Source organism: Nothoprocta perdicaria, unplaced genomic scaffold (genome assembly GCF_003342845.1).
Source record: "Nothoprocta perdicaria isolate Ctin4 unplaced genomic scaffold, notPer1 scaffold_195, whole genome shotgun sequence".
In the NCBI taxonomy this organism is placed as follows: domain Eukaryota; kingdom Metazoa; phylum Chordata; class Aves; order Tinamiformes; family Tinamidae; genus Nothoprocta; species Nothoprocta perdicaria.
The window spans coordinates 249,636-258,699 of NW_020455149.1; positions in this window are offsets into that span (position 1 = coordinate 249,636).

Below are 9,064 nucleotides of genomic sequence, written 5' to 3' on the forward strand. Positions count from 1 at the left end.
CCCCTCCACATAGGAGAAGGCCTGGTCCGCATCACGATTTTCAGACACAAATACCAGTTTTGTCCTCCTGAAACTCAGCGTGAGGCTGGCAACCCTTTCASTAATAAAGCACCGCAGAAGCCGTGCAGCCAGACCTAACACTGTCCAACCCCTGCGCGAGAAAGCCTGCCTGAAACCCATGGAGCGTCACGATCGCTTTGGGATCTGCTGGACAGGCTGGGCTTTATGCTGACATCGCAAGTCTGCCGACGAGTGCCAGGTCCAGCAGTGAGCGTTATCAGCACGAACTCCGTGCCCGGCGGGACTAGTCTGTGCTCCGCAGAACTAGGTGCTGCTGGACTGAACGTGAGGACTTGACGCAAGGCTGCACGGTTCAGAAAGCCAGCTAGGCTCCTACAGAAGACTTCCAGGAAGGCAAAAATCACCCCACTTCTTAGGAAGATGTTTAATGGCTGTCAATGCTGAAAATGAGAGTTATGTTTCCAGTGAAGTGTTTTCCTCATTTTTCATCGCAACCACCAAGTCTTGTGGATAGCCCTGGGAGGCAGGAGAACTGTCTTCTGCAAGACAGTGTTCCTCCTGGTCAAGAAGTCCTTCATCACCCAATCCATCTACCCTCGCCATGGAGCAGAGACGCATATTAGGACAAAAAAAGCAAAAATAAAAGACACCACAGCCAATTAAAACTGTAGGGAAAAGACAAGCAGGCAGGATGTCATTACCAGAGCTGGAATTTGGCCTGGGTGCCATGGAGCTGAAACACAGCAGATGGTCAAGGTGTACACGGGAAGCACACGCACAGCACCTGACTGTAGATTTAAGACCAATTAATACAACAAAAGAGAAAACTTGACAAGGAAGCTGGAGACTTTACAAAATGAATAACTGAACCATGAAAAGGGGAGTCTTGCCGATCTAAATAAAAAAAAAAAAGGGAAAAAGGATACTGTACAATACCTACAGCGCAATGAATACACTGAAGTTGGAACAGATGGAGACTGAAACAAACCCCTCGTATATTAGTTAGCAAATAAGTGAAGAATCAAAACAGGGGAAAAGCTTCCCCACGATTCAGGGAGAAAACAATAGACTCCATTGCTGCAACACCCCCTCTGTAAGGTACTCCGTCTACATGCGGTTCAATCGAGGGCTTACAATCTGCAGCACTCTCGGATACAAAATCCTTACAACTGGCCGAGCAGGCATGTTCTTTTAAATAACACACTAAGTGYCTCTAATTAAAAGACCTTGTGCACCATGTCAGAGAGCTGGAAACCTTCCCCGGCACCTCTCGCAGTGAGGGGGGCTCTGARCATGCAGCCCGTGGGTCAGTGCTGCGGGAACCCTGAGCCGGGTGAAAACCCTCACGAGGAGCCCTCGGGGAGCCTGGCAAACAGCCCCAGCCACGGCCTGGGCAGGTCCTACCTCCCAGTTAGCCCCAAACGGTTCCCGGCACAGCAAACAAGGGCTGTGCAGCACACGGGGACTGCCCTTCAGCGGTAAATAGGCCGGCCCTGCGCGAGTCGGCCTCCGTCCCGCCACACGGGAGAGCCCTGGCACACGAGGGCTCCCGCTGGACCTTATCCCAGGGCTTGGGAGCTGAAGCGCGGCTGGGTCACAGATGAGGAAACAAGGCAGCAGGCAGCCCGGGGCCGTGGCCGCAGGAGCGGGGGGACAGCGCGTGGCGCAGTTAAGTGCAGCAAAGCAAGCCTCTCCCCAGCAGCACAAGCGTGCAGGGCTGCGAGGAGCACCCCGCTGCTGCCCGTAAAGCAAAGCAGCAGCACTCCTCGAGGCTGCGCTCTGCCCTAGCCCGCTGGCAACGGCCACGCTGCCGCGTTATCAGGCGGCACTAGCAGCGCCCAGCGGGCAGCCTTCCCTCTGCGCCTGCAAACGCGGGGCCGGCCGGTCGCCGTATCTGCTACGCAAAGCCAAAAGATAAACAAGGCCAGCTCTGCAGACGACATTTATCACCCACTTTAAAGCCTGGCGGCTCCGAGCCAAGCCCCTCCGAGGGGCTCCCTCCTCAGGCAATCTCAGCTTGGAAGCAAGGAGCTTTTCAGAGAAAAGTCTGCCTTGACRCCGTCTGGCCAAAGCTCTCCGTCCTCCCGAGCCCTCTGAGGGATTTTTCAGACATTTGTGGTCCGCGACGAGCCCGCCCCGCAAAGCCCCGGCTCTGCCTGTGCTCCTGGCTGACCGAGCAGCATGGGCAGAGGTTTGGGCCCCTGCTCGTGTCCTCACACACTGGCACGAGGGGTAGCCCCCCGCCTGCCCCCCACTTTGTGTTCCCATTGGGCTCCCACTGTGGCGTTAAACGAGTCACATAACTTTTCCTCCTTGGTTTATGTACCTGTGAGAGAGTAATATATTTACCTACCTTGAAGGGTGTTGAGAGGATTAGTTAATGTTTGCCAAGTGTTTTAAAGGATAAAATACTCCCTATTAATTCCTAGCCACTGAAAAGATCGATAGGTATAGCTCCCATTAACTCTAGGGGAAGATTTGGGGACGAGTTGGGCTTTACTGCTTCTGAAAAGCACAAGCAAGCTGATGTGATACCCATATTGCAAAAAAAAAAAAAAAAAAAAAAAAAATCACACTTTAAAACCCTTCCTGGTTGACTACCGCGAGGCTTCGCGGGGACGTGCACCTGCCCCTGTTAAACATTAAAGCAGGCCAGACTCCAGCAGGTCCCGGTGCCTCGGCAGGGCCCTCCTGCGCCTGCTCAGGCACTACCCGGCACTTGAAGGGCTCGAGCCAGCGTGGGTTTCCTTGTGCGGCTTCTCCAATATTGTTTTTCCCCAGATCAGAGCCGTGCAGCGCTTGGCCCACGACAAAGATGCCAGGGCACGAGCGAGCGCCGCTGCGTTCCCTGCAGGTAGCCCCTGGCCTCGCGCCCTCCCGTGCCAACACGCGGGCTGCACCTCGTGCTGCCTGGTAGGAACAAAGAGACCCCGGGTGTGCGGAGCAGCTGTCCCTCTCGGCGCGCTCAGCTCCTGAGGACCCCCGCGCTAGGCAAAACGAGGCTGGGAGCAGTTAGGAGCCACGGTGCCGCCGCCGGCAGGGCCGTTAAAGCGCTGCGAGAGGCCGAGGCTGTGGGGCAGCCCGAGGGGCCCCGCGCGTCCGCCTGCGCCAGAGGGGAGGAGAGCGGCACGGCCGGGCCGAGCTCGKGGCTGGGCAGCGATGGGGCCGCGGGCGCTGCCAGGGGCTCCCGCGGCTGCCACAGGAACGTGGCTGCGCAGGCTCGGAGAGGCTCGAGCACCAGCGCTTAAAACCAAATTAAGTCCAACCAACTTATCTCCCGGTGGTTCTGAACAGGCCGGGAAGCCCTTGGGAGCATCTCCCACGCGATGGTGCCTCAYGCTCCCGGCTGCTCCCGCCGCATCAGTGCGGGGTGGCTGCGGAGCCAGGGAAACGCCTGACTCATTCCCAGCGCCTCTCAGCCCAAGACGCATCTTGTTTGCGAGCACAGGGCTCACGCTGCCGCTTTCATCACGCTTCCTTCTTACCCCGCCAAAGGCTGAGTAAGCAGACGGTGTCAGGCACGACTTTTATGAGAGCGTGGAGGCCGCAGCGAGTCACTGCGGTTCAGCGACTCCTCGGCTAGCATTATTTCTAAGAAGGCAGCAGGGAGGTGCAGGTAGTTTCCCCTGGGCGCAGGGCTGCTCCACCAGCTGCCCCCACGCTGTTATTCACCGAGGTTAAACGGCCGGGTCAAAACAACCTTCCCGACAGCTGCAGGAAGGGCCCGTGGACGGGGGCCAAGGGCCGCGGAAACGGCCTCGAGTCGTAACCAAAGCCACTTTCGGCAAAATTAGTAGTACAGGGATTGAAGTGGGCTCTGTAATGAATACCCTTGAAAAGTAAACAACAAGAGGAACACGGGCAACAGGGAAGAGTGTCCAAGCTAGAAACACTGTGAATGTTTCATACATTTAGATATGTTTATACAAGCACAGAGACATCTGTCTTGGGGCGAGAAAGTAAAATGTCCTTGTGGGCTGGCAATTGTCCTTCTTGAAAGACACTTAAAGCTATTACAGATTCTTTTTGTTGTTTTTTAAATACAGCACACATTGCAAATTGTATCATTTCTCCACGAGCTTGGACTGCCTGCGTTTCTTTTCTCCTAGTGCTCTAAAATTACACATTTTACTATGTATATTTCCACATTTAACCAAGTTTACTTTGAATGAATAAACACTAAGAGAGCCCTAGCAGTGCTTGCAGTAGCAAAGTATGAAAGAGYGTATTATTTTTAGTGAAGTTACAAAACCTACACTGAGTCAGGTACAAGTATGAACTTTTTTTCCCCCCTCTCAAGTCCTCAGCTGTAATTTGGGCATTATTTCTATAGACTTGTTCAATCCAACTTTTCCTTCCAGTGCCAAAAGTTTAGGGCTCCAGTTAAAGGAGGCTTTTTCTTCTCGAGTTTTACTGCATTTATTACTTGCTTTAGAGTCCAAGGGCCCAGAGATCAAAGGCCGTAGGCACAGCAAGGCCCCAGATGAAAACGCTGCCCCATGCAGTGGTTAAGATACCAGCCTGGGACTGGAACACCCAGATTCAGTTCCCAGCAGCGCTCCAGYCTCTCGGGTGACCGCAGATGTGTCATTCAGCCTCCTGCTGACTCAGTTCCTCATTCACACAAAGGAAATAAAGAAGTTGTGTTATTTCGCAGGAGTTTTGTGCAGATCGATATCTTTCCACTTGGTCTCAGAACCCACTGCAGCACTGGTGCTAACACAGAGATCAGCTGCAGCCCAGRGAGATGACACAAAATAAAAGGGCGGGGAGGAAGCAACCAAAGGCACGTTACAAATGAAGGAAGTGATCCGAATTAAGGGCCGAGCTCTGGTATCACCTCAGGATACCTTCAGAGCGAGCGACTTGGCCCCATTTACAACATGGAAAATTCCAAAGACAGAACCATTTCCTATAAGAATTAGAGCTCGCTTTGAAAAYACAGTTTCTGTTCTGTCTCTACCAGACTTGATAAGGCTGGGTCATGAACGAGAGCATTGCAGAAAGCCCACGCTGATGTGAGCGGATCGCTGGGTCAGGATCCTGACTGCTCTCCTGCTCCCCTGCAGCTTTGTGATTCCTGCCGTGGTGCCTTCACCGCGTCGTGATGCACGGGCCACGCAGCTCCCATAGGAGCAGCTCCGCAGGGAGTCAGTTCAGGTGCCTGGGAAGGGAGCCAGAGCCGAGCACCTGATCCCAGAGGTCGGTGCATCCCCTGCACTGCCGCAGCCTCCCCCTCTCAGAGCSAGGGCACCCGAGGCCCGGCAGGGCTGGCATTCCAACTGCTGGGACACGCCAGACTTCCTGCTAGAAACAACGTCATGTCTTAGCGTGTCAGACTCGCGCCTGACCCAGATTCTTGCCCCTCTGCTGTAAYGTACACACAGGGTTAGGTCACAGCCCTGGGGCTCGAGCACGAYAAGAGCGCCCTGTCGGACAGGCAGGCAGGGCTGCGCGTCTTACCCGCGCCAACCCGCTCAACTGCTTTGCCCTTCGCATCGTCACCGCAGAACAGAACAGACGTGGGACCTGCCACAACGGCCACGCAGGGACAGGCACGGCACAAAGAGATGAAGACAAAAGAGCTGACAGCCCTTTCCGCACCACGACAACTTTGTTCCACCTGCCCCAAAACGCCTTGGTTGGGGAACCAGACAACATAGCAGGATTTCCCTTTTTCCACAGACGACAGAGCTGTGGAAGGTACAGATTCCCATAGCAACAGAGGTGATAAAAAAAAATTGTCCCGAGGTGTGATTTGCTGTCACGACACCCACCTTGCCGCAGATAAGGGTGAGCGCTAGCTCTGGAATGAACCATTTGCACGGGACCTTTCTCAGAAAGTGCCTGATGACAACTCAGCCACCTGCCTCCACTGGCAACGCCAAACAGGTCCAACTGGTTAGAGAGCAAGGCTGTTTCTGTAGCAAAGGAGGCCTTCCTTRCTGTCATCCTCCTGTATGGAACACTGCTTTCCTTGCACCTCTCAAAACCCTYCTAACCCTGAACAAGCCACATTGCTGTCCCCTAATGCACTTAGTCAGGCAATAACACCGGGCGGGCAGCCTGCAGGGAGCCGAGCTCAAGTTCTCAAATATCAGCTTCTGTTTTGTTTTTGATACATGGAGATCTACCTTAAACTGTGTTGAAAGCTCCCTGCAGAGCACACGTTTATGCTCTGGCAGTGCGTGCTACGTGCTATGCGAGTGCACTGCCTTCTGACACTTCCATTTATCATACTTCTCCCCTCCCACCCCTGGCCTCTTGGTTCCCTAGGGGATGGTAGTGAATTTATGCAGGAACAAAGTCACCTTGAGCTTTAATCTACACCCGAGCAGACGGAATAGTCTGTGCGTCTGTCTGTCAGTAGTCACATCCACCCACTCTGCCATTGCATTACAATGCTCACTTTGTTAGCACAGAAAATACTGTCTCCTTTTCCAGGTATTGAGACAAGGCACCACAAAGGCAGGAGCAAAGATGATGGCTGGGGACAGAACCGGGAAGAATGTGGCCCAGCACATTTGAGAATGAATGAGCAACTCGACAGTCAAGGCACGGGGAAAAGAGCAAGCCTGGCAAAACAGGACCTTGTCTTATGATTAAATTCATAAGCCAGCTGCCTGCTCCCTGCCTACCCAAGAGGACACTGCTCCCTGCCTGCTGCCAGGCCTCGCAATAAACAGGCCTGGGTGAACCTGCCTCTGCCTGGAAGAAACAAGACACTGCGTCTCCCATAAGGATGCAGCACTTACAGCGGAGCATGACGATGACGACGTTAAGGGAGAGTGGAGCGAGCGCTGACGAAGCTGCCTCTCTGACACTCCCATGCTCCTGGCTGAACAGCCTCGTCTCCTTGGGCRGTAGCTGCAGGTAAGCGCTGGGCTTTCCTTCCCTTGCAATCAAGAGCAGACTTCAATGAGATCAGAAAGAGTTCTTGGAAACTGGTCCTGCCTGAAAAACCGGAAAAAGAGTGGGATTTACATCTCTGGATAGAGGCGCTCTCTGAACTGGTATTGGAATTTAAGAGTCTAAAGAAATCAACCCATCCTGAATCCCCCAAACTTTACTAATCAGTAACAAAAGGAAAGAAGCTGTAAGTAGTGTATCTAAGTACTTTTATTCTCATCTGCTGTCATCACGCTTGTACACCTTGGATCACATTCCACAGTCCACAAGGACAACAGGCATTGGCATATGGACTTCCTACTCCCCCCCAAAAGCTGAGCATCACACAGACTCACCGAGGCACCTGCCGTTGCATTACATGCAGTTTGGTGCATTTCGAGCTATTCAGAACCAAAAGAGCTTGTCCCTAAACAGTTTAACTGAGCTACTGGAAAGCTCTCCCTAGGAGTAGAGGTTTTTTTCCTCAGGACAAATCTTTTTCTTTGCCTTACAGATATCTTAACCCTGAAAAAGTTCACAGAGTCCAATAGCTGCAGTATGCTCCAGGAGTACTTCCCGATTTCCCAGTTTCTTTGCTTTCACAGACACCTGCACGCCACTGCATAGGTAGCCAGGGCAGACACCAACCTCCTGCAAGGCAGGATCAGGACCTACACACATACATATCAAAATAAGCACCTGCACAGGAGAACCAAAGAAAGCACTCACAGAAGCCCCCCAAATTCTTCTGCTTTGTGTTCAACTGCCGCAATACTCACTTAGGAGAGGCTTAGAAGAAGCACACGGGAGCCAGTCCCACAAAGTAGTATAAGGATGTYGTACTCACAGCTTTAGGAGAATTGCAGGCTGTTTATAAAAAGAATTAGACAAGGTTTGACAAAATACAGATCTGGGTGGACACATTCTGCCTCAGAAGACTCTTGTGGTACACAGCCCGCAATGTGACTGCGGGCACTTTAATCATGCTTACCTAGAAGAAAAAGGAGGAGAAATTGCAAGTTAGTGYAGCAATGCACTTGGGCTAATGCTGGATGGAGGGCAGAATTACACAAGAGTGACCTAACAGGCAGGTTTGAGGCATCCCCAAAGAGCTGGTGCTTTTTCTGCTAAGTTCTAGAGGACTGTCTAGCTCCGTTGTGAAGACCACCTCTGAAAACATGTTGCTGCYTCACCTCCCGACTCTGCAAGGCTGCCCGCACTTGTGCCTCAGGTCCTGCTCTTTGTCTTTGGAGGAGGCCGGTGGCTTCAGTTCCAGACCCCAGCAAGGAACACAGCCCAGCAGTGCTGCTTGAAAGGCCCTGCCTTCATATGGAAGAGGATTATGGAGCTACAGCATCTCTTTTCACTCATAACTCACTTGGCCAGACAGGGAGCCACATCCTGGGTTACAGTTGAACATCCAGAAATCATCTCCAAATCATTCTCCAGAGGTAATTGCTATATTTTACTTGCCCAAACTTTGGCTTCTGGAAGCCGGTGGCAGCAGTGGTGATGGAGTAGTGCTCATACCAACATTTTCAAACGGATTTTAAAATAAGTCTAAGTTTTCTTAAGAGTTCCCAGAGGTTGGCAACCACTTTCCTCTTCACTCCCCCACCATGAGTAGCATTAAAGAGGGGGARGAAAAATGTGAAAGGGAGCAAGAAATATGAATCACTACCTTCCTTAATAAATAGGCATCAGAACACCACTGAATGACTTGGGGTTGTGGAAGCAGAACCCTGGTGCAGAAAGGCAGGATCGTGCCGCGCTCGGAGYTCACTGGGAGCTGTAAAACACAGGCACAATTGCAACGGTCCCCGCAGCACCCATGTGGGCGCAAGCGATTTGTGCTCAGGAACAAGCCCAGAGGAGGAGCTGCTGCAGGGCCACGTTCAGCTCCGAGCGAGGAACACCTGACCTCTACACACAGGTAAATAGATCAATAAAATCAAGTGCGTGTTCAGGCTTCTTCCTTTAAGCACATGAATGGCGTCACTGCGGGCCCCTCTGCCAGGGGTTTCGCAAAGCTGCTCTGSAGATGGATCAGGAAGAGGCAATGCGCTGGGAGCGGGGCGCTCCGCGGCCGGGATGGGGTTTGGTGCRGGCAGGAGGCCTATGACCCAGGCGGCAGCCACCGCAGCCTCGCGCAGCT